The following is a 13,845-nucleotide window of genomic DNA, read 5'->3' on the forward strand; positions in this document are numbered from 1 at the left end:
TGCCACCTGTTCTTTACACAAAGATGGAGCAGTCCCACCCCCAGCTATTGCAGAACCCTCTCTCCTACCTCCCAGTACTTATAAGCACTGCACAATGCTGCTGTCACCCCGTCATGTACTCACCCAGACAGCAGACTGGTGGTTGAACAAACCCCCGCTTGTATCCTACCTTCACTTATAAAAAGGAAGCTGAGAGCAGAAGCAATTATATACTAATGGGCACCTGAGCAGCTGGGACTGAGAGGAGCTGTCTAGGCTCCTGTTGCCAGAGGAACAAATTGGTATCATCTGGCCACAATTAAAACTCAGGCTGTGATTCTTTTTTTTTTTTTTTTTTTTTTCCTAAAACAAGGTTTCTATCCACCAGAACTGTGGGTGTCTGCAGTGGCTTCCATATAGGAATAGCACAGGCCAAACCCTGCTGTTTATGAAAGGGATTACATCAGCTGGTGGCTTCAGATAATAAGCGACCACATTTGAGGAACCATGAATTTCCTCCTGATCTGTTTTCTGTGATCCAAGGAGAGGCTGTTCCTGCTTTCCCGTTCAGAGCTGGCTAATTTGGAGAACACCTGCAAAGACACCAAAGCAATATCCCCATCTGCTAAGGCACTCCTGCAGGCTCCTAGGCTGTAATAAGGGTGTTGTGCAAAAACGGTGCAAGAGGTCCTGAGCAACACCTGGCAAGTGTCAGGTACGTAGGAAAGGAGAGCTCCAGCCTTCCTGTGGTTTCTGCACATGGAAAACACTCCATGCTCAGAGTGAGTCATTTATTAGTGGTGCTGCAAAGCCCTAGACAAAACAGATGAAATCAGCTGGCAGTGGGCAAGCCAAGAAAACATCTGCTTGTGCCCATGTGGTGTGCAAAAACAGGGCTGCCATGTTCTATTACCTTAATGGTATGAAATTAGAGCAAAACCACATGGTGAATAGTTAAACGGTAGTTTTATCTCACGGAGAAATTAAAACCTACCTATGGCTCTTGTTGTGTACAGAAGGAATCTCTTTGTAAGTTGCTGGCAATTAAGGAAAACACACTTGAATTAAAAAGCCACGTTGGTTTTGATTTTGAGATTTTATTATTATGTTGCAAGTTTAATTGAGAGGGAAGTGCTGGCCTTCTGTGCCCTTTGCATCTCGCTGTGCCTGTTGGATCTGGGGATGAGCCTGACGCTTTGTTTCACACTCAGACGAAGCCATGGCCAAGGCGAACTCAGCTCGGGCTGTGGGCTGAACCAGAGGGCCAGGAGGTGAGAGAGATCCCTCACGGGGTGTTGGCACTGCCCGAACCAGCTCACCTCTCCTCTCTGCCCAGGCAGATACGGGGACTGCCTTCCTCATGGTTGTTTTTATATGATCAGGCAACAAATTATTTTTATTCTACCAAAATTAAGCCTGTTCCTCGAAGCTATAACAAGGGCAGCCGCAACCAAAGGTGACGGGGAGTGCCGCTGGTGGAAACAGCCGTCAGCAGTTTGCACGACCCAGGAATGCTGTAGACTAGGGAGAAGGTGAGGAAGGCCTCCTAGCACCTCCTGTGGTCTATTGTTCAGGACTTCAAAGAGCCCAGGGATCTGTAGTCACTGCTAATAGCTGTTATCTTCTGGTAACAGTAATTATGAACTGAAGGAGACTCAGAGACAGCGATTGTAAAGGGCCAATAAAGCTACACCTTTTCTGCTTGACTTACTTGATTGCCCCTGTTTTCCTTGTATCCACCCATCTAGGATGTGTCTTTTAATCCGTCCAAGCTGATCTATACGCCTATGAATGCTCACTGTCAATAATACAGTTATTACTGCTGCCTGACTATCCTGAAGCTTCTATCAATCATGCATTAATCTTACACGCAGCTCCTAGGACTCCATCTCAAATGCAAATGTAAGATGTAAAGAACCGGGAGAAGAAAATTCTAAAGCCAGTAAAAGCTGATTTACACTTTCCCAGTTCAGCTTCCTATTAATTTTGCCATACTGGATTTTGGAGTAGTAACTCATCAGTCAGCATTTGTTGAAAGTCCACATACTACTTATGCACAAGCATATAAACTTCACACATGTGAGCAAAGGGACATGGAAACAGTCACAGCAAGTTGGATCAGTGGTGCATCCCTCCAGTGTGTGCCAAGGGAAAAGTGTCCAAGGGGGCTGCAGACAACTCCTGCTGGTCCTCCCCATGTCTGCTGACACTTGGTTCAAGCACTTCCTAATGCTGGGTTTGCATTTGAATTAGTGACCACCGGGTATTTTCTTCCATAAATCCAATGAATCGTTTTTTGAACCCTTGTAAAATTTTAGCATCCTCTACGCCACACAGCAGTGAGTTTCACAGCTTAACTACAAATTTTGTAAATGAGTCCTCATTTGTTGCAGTGAGTGGGCCTCTCCTACTTTCACCTGATGTCCCCAAAACTCATACATGAAGAGAGAGAGGATAACTATTCCCTATTTGTCACAGCTCTCACGATCGAGCAGACTTCTATAATATTTTTCCCTGGACCATTTATTTTTGCAGTCTGGAAAAAAAAACCAAAACAAAATAAAAACAAAACCAACAAAACAAAAAAAACCACCTGTCCTAACCTACTGAACTTTCCTTCACAGGGAAGCTGTTCAAACCCCAGATCATCTTCATGGAACGTGAACGTGCCATGTCCCTGCTGAAGCACTTCACTGAGGTGATGCTGATGTGTGCCTGTAGGGTGGCTGGGTGACATGCAGATGCAGGAACTCGCTGATGCGGGCTGCAGGAGCAGCTGCTGTGGCACTCCCAGGCTGCCGCAGCAGGGTGGCCTTCCATCTGCACCCACTGAGCTGGCTCCCATCCCTTCTGTGTGCTGGGCTAGCTCCATCCCTTGTGCATGCTGAGCTGCTCCTGGGGCTGGCAGTGCCACAGCAGCATCCCTGGGCAGGAGGGGTCTGGCTGTTTGCACAGCAAGCTGCCCAGCATTCAGGGTAGGCTGAGAACCAGAAGGTGTTCTCTGAAGCAGGGGCATCACTCATCACTATTTTACACATCACTTTGTTCATATTTCTTCTACAATGAAATGTCATAAGAGGGGCAAGAATGCTTTTGTCATCAGCTAGTGGGGAGAAACAATAGCTCTGCTCATTCTGTCACCACCCCGCAGAGGCTGAATCACCATCACAAGGCGAATTATCCTCTTGCCTGTTGCTCAGCTCCTTCATCCCGGTGACTCATTCTGGAACAAGGACGAGAGTGAAAGGCGGATGCTACAACCTCCTCCCCCCTCCAAAACGTGAAGCAAATAGCAATCTGGTTGGGATCATCTCAGGGCAAGGGACAGTGAGCAGAGCTGGCGAGCCCCCGGGAGGCAGCAGTGGGGCTTGGAGGCTGGGGATGCTGCACAGCCGGGGGCAAGGGCTGGTGCAGGGCATGGGGAGCGCAGCAGCTCCGGGCGTGCAGCGGTTTTGCTGGTTCTGCAGCCTCTCTCAGGGTTGGTTTCTCGTTAGGTAACTCCACCAGCCTGAGACAATGCATAGAAGTTTGTCTTTCCTTGCTCAGCAAAGGTTCTTCATAAGCAATATTTCTTCTGCCTGCCTTTGGTGAAGAAATGCAAATTGTTTGGGTTTCTGTACACAGGGCCAGCAGAGCACCAGCTGCTTTGCCAGTAGCATGGAGGGATGCTCCTCTCTGCAGGCTGTTTTAAATCGATTTAAATGGGCTATAGATGCTCACAAGGAGAAATGAACCCAGTCCTGGTCTAACGCAGCTCTCGTAGCTCATTCTGGAGAGCAGATGTGCCAGTGAACCTCTGACCACAGGCTGAAGGCTTTCCTGAAGGGGTGCAAGCCCTGTGCATGCCCCCACGCTGTGGACAGCCAGCCTGGACCCCAAGCTCAGCCTCGTCTATCATCCCTGGGGCACATCCGGATATCCAGCTACAGAGTCAGAGAGGTGGCATCTCACCTGGCCCATGAAGTGTTGTAAAACAAGTGCTGGTGATTTCAGGTTAAGGAAGCTCCAAACAACCTGATGGGGGAAAATATGTCTCCAAAAAAAGGGTGCCATATGTGCCCGCCAAGCAGGGCTGCTCGCGCCGCTGCAGCGAGGCTTCTCTCATTACTCATCGGCAGTGAGACACACTGCCAGGCTGGTGGTGAAGAGACATCGCGTTACCAGGATTAGACACAAAATGTATTTTGCAGGAGGGCTAAAACTAGTCTGAGGGTAATGAATTTCAACGGCACGCTGCCTTTCGGAGCATGCTAGAGAGCAATGCCCCCTTTCTTTGGCTTTGCTGTTACCAAGGGAGCCCTGAAATAGAGTTGCTGAAGGGGCCACGTGAGCACCTGGTCACCCCAGGGGTTCAGGTGAGCAAGAGCATCTCTGGCAACAGGGCGAGGAGGGTGCGTGACCAGCCCTCAGCTGACCTGTGCCGGGGGCGGGGGGGGGGGCGGTGTGTGGGGGGGGGCTGGGCAGCAGCACCTCAACTCCCTACCTGCCCTGATGACACTCTGCCAGGGAAACCCTAAAAACCAGCCTACGGGCACTTTTCCACTCGCTGGGTGGATTGCTCTGGCAGAAGGATTTGTGCTGGCTTAACTCCTCATATTTACGTTTCTCCTGTGTCGCTGCTTGCCTCCCTGGTCTCCACCGCCCCTCCTCCCCCAGGTTTCCTCACCTCCATCACCACCCACGCTGCAGCTCCGCTGTACGTGCCGTGTCTCGTGGAGGCTCACAGGAGCACGGTGCAGCCAGAAAATGGCCTTTCCTGAGAGCACAGAGCAGAAAGAGGAGCCAGCAGGTGCCACAAGCTGCTACGGGGTAAATTAATTGTTAAGGCAAGGAGAAGGTCATTGCTTTATCTCATTGCTAACGGAAAAGCCCAGTCAATTAAGCTTTAAGACACATTGGAAGTACTAGCAGCGATTACAACTGTCAGACAAATATTTTGTGGCAAGAAATAACAAACTAACACAGATTTTTTTCTGAGGCTTTTTAAGCTTAGGAGAAAAGGCACGTGCTTTTTTGGCTTTTTTTTTTTTCTCTTTCTTACAGAACTCCCCTCTGCAAAGGCAGACAGTAAATCCAATGTACAAGCCTTTGCTGGGAAAGGGAATCTCCTGACTTTGCAGCCACAGTGTAAGCTCATCTGTGTATGATCACACCTTTAATTGTGCCTGTTATGCTCAGAAATGACCTATGATTTCATACAAACTACATAATATAAGGCACAGGAGTTTGAGAGTATTGCTGAGGAGCAGAGGGAGCTTTGCAGGCAACATCCCCATCACAAACCGACTGCTCCGTGGCTCGCGCCAGCTTGTGTTGTGTGTGATGGACCAGCCAGCACAGAACACCGTGGTGCAGGACCCGGCTGCCGCAGCCAGGACAGCCCATGACTGCCAGGGCAGAGGAGCATCCCCAGCCAGCCCAGCCACTGCCCCCAGCAAAGCCCAGCAGCCAGCACAGGGGCTGCCATGCAGCCAGTGCTGCTGTTAGAGGAGGGGCCAAGATGCTTTGTCTATGAAGGCTGGCTGTATCCCTCCTGTGGGGAACTACAGAGGGTCTAGGAGCTTCCCAAACACCTGAAAGGTCAGTGAACGTGCTGAGCTTCTCACCTGACTCTGCACAGCACAGCTGTTGCTGCAGGGAAAAGCTCAAGGGCAAAGACCCTGCCGGGCAAGCGAAGATTCCCATCACAAGGTAGCAGGTATCACTGGAAAAGCCCAAAGTGTGGCCCAGCTCAAGTGCCAGCCCCCCAGGAGCTGCAGAGCAGCCCTGCACCCCCTCGGAGTATTTTCTGAGACACACAGAGCCAGGGAGAACCTCTCCACAGCATCACCAGCATCACTGCAAGGCTCGAGCAGGGAATAGCGTGTTGGTGAGGCCACCTGCCCCCGCTCCCTTGGGGATTAATAGCACTGACATGTGCTGGTGAATCATTAACCCCAGGAGAAGTGGTTCTCCCGCAGTAATTGTCTTTCCGTTGCGCAGCAATGCCTGCTAATAGTACTGACAGCCTTCGCTTTTAGGAGGCTTACGGTGTCGGAATTATCAAATGGGTACGCGCGCTCCTCCTGACCCTGTGCAGGCCTCAGCCTCTCTGGATAGCCCATTTTATCCCAATAAGTAACATCCTTGCTTAGAGATATTATAAACACACTGATATACAAGCATAAATGACAAGGCTGCTATTATACCAGGGGTTATGTTGACATTACAAACCGATGCCGAAGCTGGAGAAGTGGCGCTGCGGTCACTGGGCTCCCGGGCAGGACATCAGTGGTGCCTACTGGAGAGGTTCAGCCCGAGACATTTCGCATTGCTTTGGAACAGGCTTCCATAGCTATTCATTGATGGCATTTCCAAATTATTTTTAGTACTAACAAAATAAAATAATAGTGTTTTACACAGAAGCCAGCTCCCAGGGTTTACAACTGCTGCAAGGCTCTTTAAGCCTTTGGGCACTGAGGGGTATTTTCAGCGTTTTTGAAGGCTGGGAACAGCCTCGGAGGGTGAAGAAGCCTTGGTGAAGGTGGTAGGAGCTAAGCAGGGAGCTCAGGAGAGCCAGCTGAGCCCGAGACACCCATCCCTGCTGGGCTCCGGCTCCGGGAGAAGGCTCACAGCAGGGTGGTAGGCTGTGGAAAGACAGGGAGGGTCACAAAGCCGAGGGTGGGGGATGGCTGGAGTCCTGCACAGCCACTGCCTGCTGCAGAGCTGGGAGATGCTGCAAACACTGCTGGGCCCAGACACGGTGCAGGAGAGCCTGTCCAGCACAGCTGGTCTGCAGGAGCATCAGGATCCATCCCAGCCCTGTGGGCACTCCGTGCTCGAGCCCGTGGCTGGCTGGGCACCTGGTTTAGGAGATGGGGAGCAGAGGACGTGTCTGATGGCAGAGCCTGTGCGTGGGGGGACCGAGCTTGGCGCAGCACTGGGCTCTTCCCAAACACTGCACAGCAAATAAAAGGCAGCAGCACATACCACACAGGTAAGATTCCCTCTCTGAAGCGCTTTATGTCTGTAGCCCAGTCAGGTTTCCCCTCACCTCCCAGATGTTACGTGACCTCCAGGGTCACCTGAACTGCCACTTCTGTCCCCAGCAGCATCAGACAAGGCTGGCAGGGAGAGCTGAGGTCCTGCACCGAGCTGACAGACACAAGGAAGTGTTCGCCTCCCAAAGCACTTGTCTGTGTCCCCTAGCTGTAACAGTCTGTTTTATTAAAAACCCACCTCTCCTTGCAAACCCGGTGCGGCAGGAACTCCTGCCAGCAGAGGGGAGCGAGTCTGGCTGGTCTCGGCACCCTGCGGGAGAGTGGAGCTGCTCTGCCCGCTCAGGGCTAGGAGATGGAGCACACCAAGCACCCAGCACGGGCCCCCAGGAGCAGATCCCCCATACTGGGGGTCCCAGGGCAGCCCAGCCTTCCCACTACCCACCTCAGTGATCTCTTTTCCCCAAAAAGAGGAAAAGTCTTGAAAATAATGCGTGGGATTCTTACTTGCTTGCCCTGAGCCTGCTCAGGACACATCCAGACCTCTCCACAAGCACAAGGGCTGCTGATCTGCTTCCTCGGGGCGAGAGGCTGCCACTGCCAGCTAACCGCCTCAGCCCTGGGAGCCTGGAGCTGCACGGAGGGAAAAGCCACCAAACCTTCTGTGACTCACACCGAAACCATGAATCGCCTGTATTTCCAGGCAGGCCTGTAATCAGGCTGGAAAAGGGCTGATCCGGAAAGGGCGCGAGGGTGACAAGGAACCGGCTGTGTGAGGGGTCACAGCCTGAGCTAGGTGACCCACAGCTCATCCCCCAGGGCACAGCCCCCCAGCCTGGGGGGAGCATCTCCAAGCAGCCATGCCTGCATTTTCCCCTGGCTGCTCAGGGGCTGCTGCTGCTGCAGAAGCTTCAGGAGGTTTTGCCTGCCACTAACAGCACTCGTATCACCTCCAAAATTAGGTCTTTTAGGGAATGTGATGCTTTAAATATTCTGCTGCGGGGGTGCGATGCGCACTGGTGTGGTTACAGCTTAAGACACATCCACCACCTGGTTACCAGCTGGCTAAAAATCCAGCCCTGCCCATTTGCTGCTTTCACTTACAGAAATCCTTCAAAACATTTGCAATCGCTTCAGGAACACTGTTGTTAGCTCCAAATCTCCTGTCTGCCCACTGCTCGCCACTGCAGTACTCCAGGAGCTCCTGGGAGCTCTCCCACAGCGCTCGGGATCAAAGCACCAGCCCAGCTCGAAGCGCTGCTCAGAGTGGATCTTACAGATGCTTCAGCCAAGTCCTCAAAAAAAGCTCATCTGCTTTCATCCTTGCTGCAGCCTAACAGGCATCTGCAAGCCCCTGGGATTCCTTGTGGATTCCTTTTCTCTCTGTTGTATCAAACCAGGACGAATCCTCTCACAAAGCACATTTCAAAGATCTCGGCAATCTCGGCAGTCCCATTTCCACTGGCTCGGAGCTGGGTGGATGGATGGGAGGGAGGCAGCACCGGAGCGGTATTTTCCAGGAGCAGGAGCTCAGCCTGGTGGGCATCCCCTGGAGATGCCCAGCACAAGGGTTGTGTCATGTGTCCTTCACCCTCAGAGGCTGGCTGTCTGCTGGTCCGGGAATTTGGGTGCATTTTTTTCCATCTGTGGGATGGAGTTAGCATGCCTGCATTTTTTTCTGAAGAATTATAGAAGAGGGGAAACAGCAGTCATAAAATGCAGTCCTGCAAGTCACCATTTCCCTGGAATAGGAAAGAAAAATACCCGGTGTTACTCTCAAATACCAGGGCACCTGCCCCGCTTCTGTTTCCCTGGTGCCATTCCCTGCACGTGCCAGGCACACACCACCACTGAGCCCAGCCTAGGACCACCTAAGGCCCTATTTACTCACAGGTACCAGAGTTAATAGCAAATCCTCCATTCCATGAAAGACCAAACAAAGCAGCAAAGTGAAGCCCAGATGCTGCTGGGCATAGCTGTGTGCAAGTGTACACCCAGGGCCGGGTTATCTCTCGGACACTGACCTCAGGGCAGCGTGAGCTGCTCTGGCACAGATCTACATTAGGGAGTGGAGCTCATGACCCTCAGCGCCACGTGGGATGGGTGGCATTTGGATGGGGTGCAGGTCCTGGGAGAGCATCACACCACAGACACTGACACACCAGTCGTCTTGCCCAGCACAGCTCGAGAGTGGCCAAATCTAGAGCAAACCCAAAAAAATGCGTGTTGCTGGTGCTCCACTCTCAACTCTGAGGGTTTTCTGGAGGATTTTGGCAGGGGTTTCAGTGACGGTGCAAACCAGAGCATGACTGCAGCCGGTCAGAAAGCCACAGAAGCATCTGTGTGCAGGATCCTGCCACAAATGGGGGACCAGGAGCAGAGACAAGTGCCGCAGGGTCCGGCTTCAGCAGCCAGGGCCACAAAGAGCCTTTCAGGGTGGCCGGCAGCTGCTGGGGCTCAGCGCGGCGGTGCGGTACCAGCCCGTGCACGGCCGGCAGCACCAGCGTGCAGCTTGGCTCTGTCTGCGCTTTGTGCCGGTGGCTGAATCGCCTCTGGTGGAGGCATCTCCCCTTGTTCTCATCTGCCGGGGCTGAAAAGGACCTTTTCAGGGCCTGAGGACAGTCTCTCACCTCCACCCAGCGCTCAGGACACCCAGCATTTGTGGCACCTGGCTGGGCCGCAGCACCAACACCCATCACATCTGTGGGGGGACTGCAGGGAACAACGGTAAAGCACCATGTGCTGGGGGTCCAGGGGAAGCCTGGGCTTGCAGGCAAGCTAACCCCCCCCTTGGGCTGCACAGGGGAGAGGGACGAGCAATGGCTTAATGCTTAGAGCCAAGGAGCCTGGGTATCTGTCTACTCCATTCCCACAACCTCCTCCACACAGGACAGCCAAGCTGGTGCACAAGAGGGGCTTTGCTGCACGCTTGTCCCAGGAGCTGGGGATGCCCTGGCAGCTCCCCTCTGTGCACAGATGGCAGGTGGCTGGAAGGGCCCTGTTTCAATCCAGGGCCAGCCCCTTGGGGACAGCCTGTTCTCCCACTCACCACCCCACAGCCCTGCGGCAGCTGCCCTGGTCGCAGCACTGTGCTGTTTCCAGCAGCAGGTTAGAGCCGAGTGGCTTCTGGCGGTGCCAGAGTGGGAGGCTCTGGTGTTAGCACAGCGTGAGCCCGGAGCTTCCCAGGGCTGCTCCGGCCAGGGGGAGGCATGGCACATGGAGAGCTGCTCCCAGGGAGAGCCTGCTCCCTGCCACCACCGCGCTGCTTCAGACTGCCAAACCCTTTGGGAGCGCACAGCAGCGCACTGCTCGGCCACACACACCCACAGCCATCCTGTGGCAGGCTGCCCTGTGCCCCTGTAGCCTCCCCAGGGTGCCACGCAGTCCCTCACAGCACCCCTGGCACCCCACCGCATCCCTGCGCTGAGCTGCCCCCACGGCACACCCACCCACGCCTCCCGTCAGCACCGCAGGCGGCCAGCCGAGTCTGCGAGGGAAACTTGCTTTCAAGAGCAACAAGGGGAAAAATGTCCACCAACCTCTCGAGGTGCTCTTGCCATCCCTGGCAGTGACTCACCTTCCCTGGTGCAGGGGCCACCAGCTCTCGGGTGGGTGTCTCCCCGGGTGTTGGTGCAGCGTGCTCAGAGAGCTCAGCCAGGGACGGTCACTGTCCCTCAGGCACGGAAGCGGTTTTGGTTGGGGAGCTACAGCTGAGTAGCTTGAAATCTTTCAAGCTGAAATCTTTTGAAAGACCCTGCGCACCTGCCTGTGCATTTCTGTCCGCTCTTCAACAACGAAGTACAGACCTGGCACCCCCAGAGCCCCAGGATGCTGCAAAAGACAGGGACATCCCTGTGCCTGCCGTCACCCCCTGGGCCACCACATCCCCAGTCCTGAACGCATCACCCCACACGGAGGAGCTGGCCTCCCCCGTGCGTGCCAGGGCTCCCCACACGCCGGCTCCCCCCACGCTGGCAAGCCCCTTGGTGCCGAGGGGGGGGTCAGCCTGGTCCGGCACAAAGCCACGTGTACTGTGACAGAAACACGGCCACTGCTGAGAGAAGGCTGGGAGCCGCTTGCTGCCCCCCTGGGACATTCTCCCCTCCAAGCCCCTTGCAGACTAGGGCCAGAACACAGCTGGAACTGCATTGATCTGCTGAGCAATTAACCCAGGAGCTGAGAAACAAAGGGTGGGCTCAGAAGGAAGCGGGATGAGGAGGAAGGGGAAGGGTCGCAGCCCTGGGCGCGCTGCGCAGGCAGCGGCAGAGCCGGCAGGGCTGGTTTGTGCCATGCCAAGGGTTTGGCCCCTCTCTCCAGCACCGGGCTCTGCTTTCCAGGCATGGTGGTGATGTGGCTCGTGGGAAGTGCTGCTCCACAGCAGGTGAGCTGGAAGAACAGCACGTTGCTCCTTGCTGTGGGATTTGGTGCTACAGAAAACTTGAAAGTAACACAGGGAGGCAGAGCTCTCCCACAGCAACAGCGAAGGGAATTCCCTCATCTGCAGAAGTCTCTGCTAAGCGCAGCTAATCCCCACAGAGTGGGCTCAGGGAGGCAGGGAGCAGGGTGGCATCCAGAGGAGCTTCAGGGAAAGTGCTGGTGAGCCAGAGGAAAGCAGCTCCCGTCGCTCCTGCTGATCCAGCACCCTCTGCTGCATGCCAGCACCCAGCCCGAGGCACACTGACCAGCTACAGGGGACAACAGGGACCTCTCAGCAGTCAGAAGCAGCAGCAGGGTCAAGAAGCAGAGGCAAAACAAGGAGGAAGAGAGTGACCTCCTGGCACCACTGGGACCATTCCCAAGCACAGCAGGTTCAGCAGGAGCAGTGTCAGGGCTCCCAGGAGCATCCCCATGGGAGCAGATCCATCCCTTACCCCAAGCAGCATCACGGGCTCTGCCCACCAGAGAAGGCTAGGCAGGAGTTGTAGGAGTCAATCCAGCCTAGTGGGGCTGAAGACCAGCATCCTCCATCCCCACCTCGGTGGGGCTGAGGAGCTGCAGGTGGGGCTGAAATAGGATCCTGGGCAGGGCAGGGGATCCCTGCTGGGGCGGGTCGGGTCCTGATGATCCATCAGGGTGTAATACCTTTCTCAGTGATTTTAAACTCACTGCAGATCCAGAGGTGATATACCAACAAGAATGCAAAGCTTCTGCTGAACCAATTTAAAATTTTTCCTAGTCTTTTAGACCAGTTATGCTTTCAATCTTGTGACAACAAATACCCCAATTTCACTGCGTTGTGGTTGGGATCCTGTTTAGGTTTCCCCCAGTACCTCCAAGATCTGACGATAGGGGAAGCAGTGAATCCTCACTGTGGTTTTAGGTACAACAGAAATCTGCTGCTTTCTGTGCAGCCCTGGGTGGGCTGGTTCACATGCACCAGCAGCGTGCAGACTCCTAAGGCCTGAAAAACTGGCTGGAAGTCCCTGTGGGAACATGTTCTCTTGCAAGGTTTATGGTCCATCCTGTTCCAGGCAAAGGCAGAAATGCCACCGCAGCGATCGCTCCAGATGTTACGGTGTTTTTTACACCACTGCCCTGGCATTCACAGCTGAGGGAGAAATGAGGATGGGAACGTTTACACTTTCACCCCCAGCCCCGGCAAGAAGCTTTTGGGGGGGGTTGGTGCGCGGGTATTTAGAGAGGAGGAGAGCGGCTCCTGTTACTTCCCAACTTACTATTCTGGCTGGAAAATAAAGTAAGGTTGTGCTCGAGGATGAACACCTGTGCAAGCCCAGGAGGGGGATTTTAGTCTTCTGTGTCTTCTTTTCCTTTAGAAAAGGCATGACCCCTTATCGGTGCCTGGCCCCGCACGATGATGGAGAGGTAAGTGGCGAGGGGAGCAAACACCCCAGGGGCCAGCACGTTGAAACTTGTTGGAAATGCGAAGGGAGGATGGGCTGAAGTCCCTGCCGAGGGCTGGCTGTGTCTGGGGTGGCTGAAGTGAGGCCGTGGTTCCCAGGTTCCCACAGCTCCTCGGCACCACAGGCAGATCCCAGCCGCTCTGTGGGTGGGATGACCCGCTTGCTGCATGGCTGCGAAACCCAAGCGTCCCCACTTTGGGAGAGCTCTGTGCCCCCAGGACTCATGTGGGAGGTGAGGACAGGTCTCCCAAGCTTTTCTGCTAAAGGTGTCCCAAATCACACAATTACACAACTTTGTGCTAGGGAAGGAAGGGGAAAGGATGACTGGAGGAGTCCGCAGCCAGGTCCAGCCTGTCTTCCAGTCCATTACTGTGGCAGAGGCCCAGAAAGACAGAGACACTCATTTGTGACTGGAGACAGAGCTTGATAAAAAGGCATCTTGGAATAACCACGTTCAGTAGCAAAGAAAACACTGTTAGCAAAAATTATTTTAAGATGGCAACTTACATCTTAGCCAGACTCCTCGCCCCTACGCTTCCCGTGGACTGCAGAGAGATGCCTTCTGGATATGGAAGCAGAGCAGCCTGATCCGTGGGGTTTTCCAGGCATTCCTGAAGTCCTGGGGCCCTTTGGAAGGTAGAAGGTGGTAGATGACTACCTCCACCTGTCCCTAACCGGCTGCGGAACGGCACCTGTGCCGCTGTGTGTCCCGCACGGCCTGGTTGTGGGTGGCAGTCCCACCCAGGTGACACAGGCCAATCTTGGACCCGCGCGTTTGCCATTGCCACCCTCGCTGCTGGCAGGGAGTGACGCTGAGCTGCTCCAGTCAGTCAGTCAGTCAGCCAGCCTGTCCTGCTGACCGAGTGTGAGCCACCCCAGCTCACGGCCGAAATCAGGGCACGCGCACAGCACCCCTTTCACCCACTGCCCAGTGAGGGTTGTGATGCCCAGGTGACAGGTGGTGATGAACAGGGGGTGGCACTGCCAGCGCTACCTGCCATCTGTGTGACTGGTGCACAGGCTGCTCC

The 13,845-nt window shown here is 54.4% G+C and overlaps 1 long non-coding RNA gene across 1 annotated transcript; it reads right to left on the reverse strand.

Annotated features, from left to right (window-relative positions):
- Window positions 1–369: 369 nt before the first annotated feature.
- On the reverse strand, window positions 370–13,711 carry LOC121097001. The gene is made up of 4 exons (XR_005830737.1): window positions 13,325–13,711; window positions 8,981–9,156; window positions 4,646–8,698; window positions 370–3,202 (listed from the first exon to the last, which is right to left on the reverse strand). It is a non-coding gene; the product is annotated as an uncharacterized LOC121097001 (long non-coding RNA).
- Between the last annotated feature and the right edge of the window lie 134 nt (window positions 13,712–13,845).

The sequence above is a fragment of the Falco naumanni genome, chromosome 13 (genome assembly GCF_017639655.2).
Source record: "Falco naumanni isolate bFalNau1 chromosome 13, bFalNau1.pat, whole genome shotgun sequence".
NCBI lineage: Eukaryota > Metazoa > Chordata > Aves > Falconiformes > Falconidae > Falco > Falco naumanni.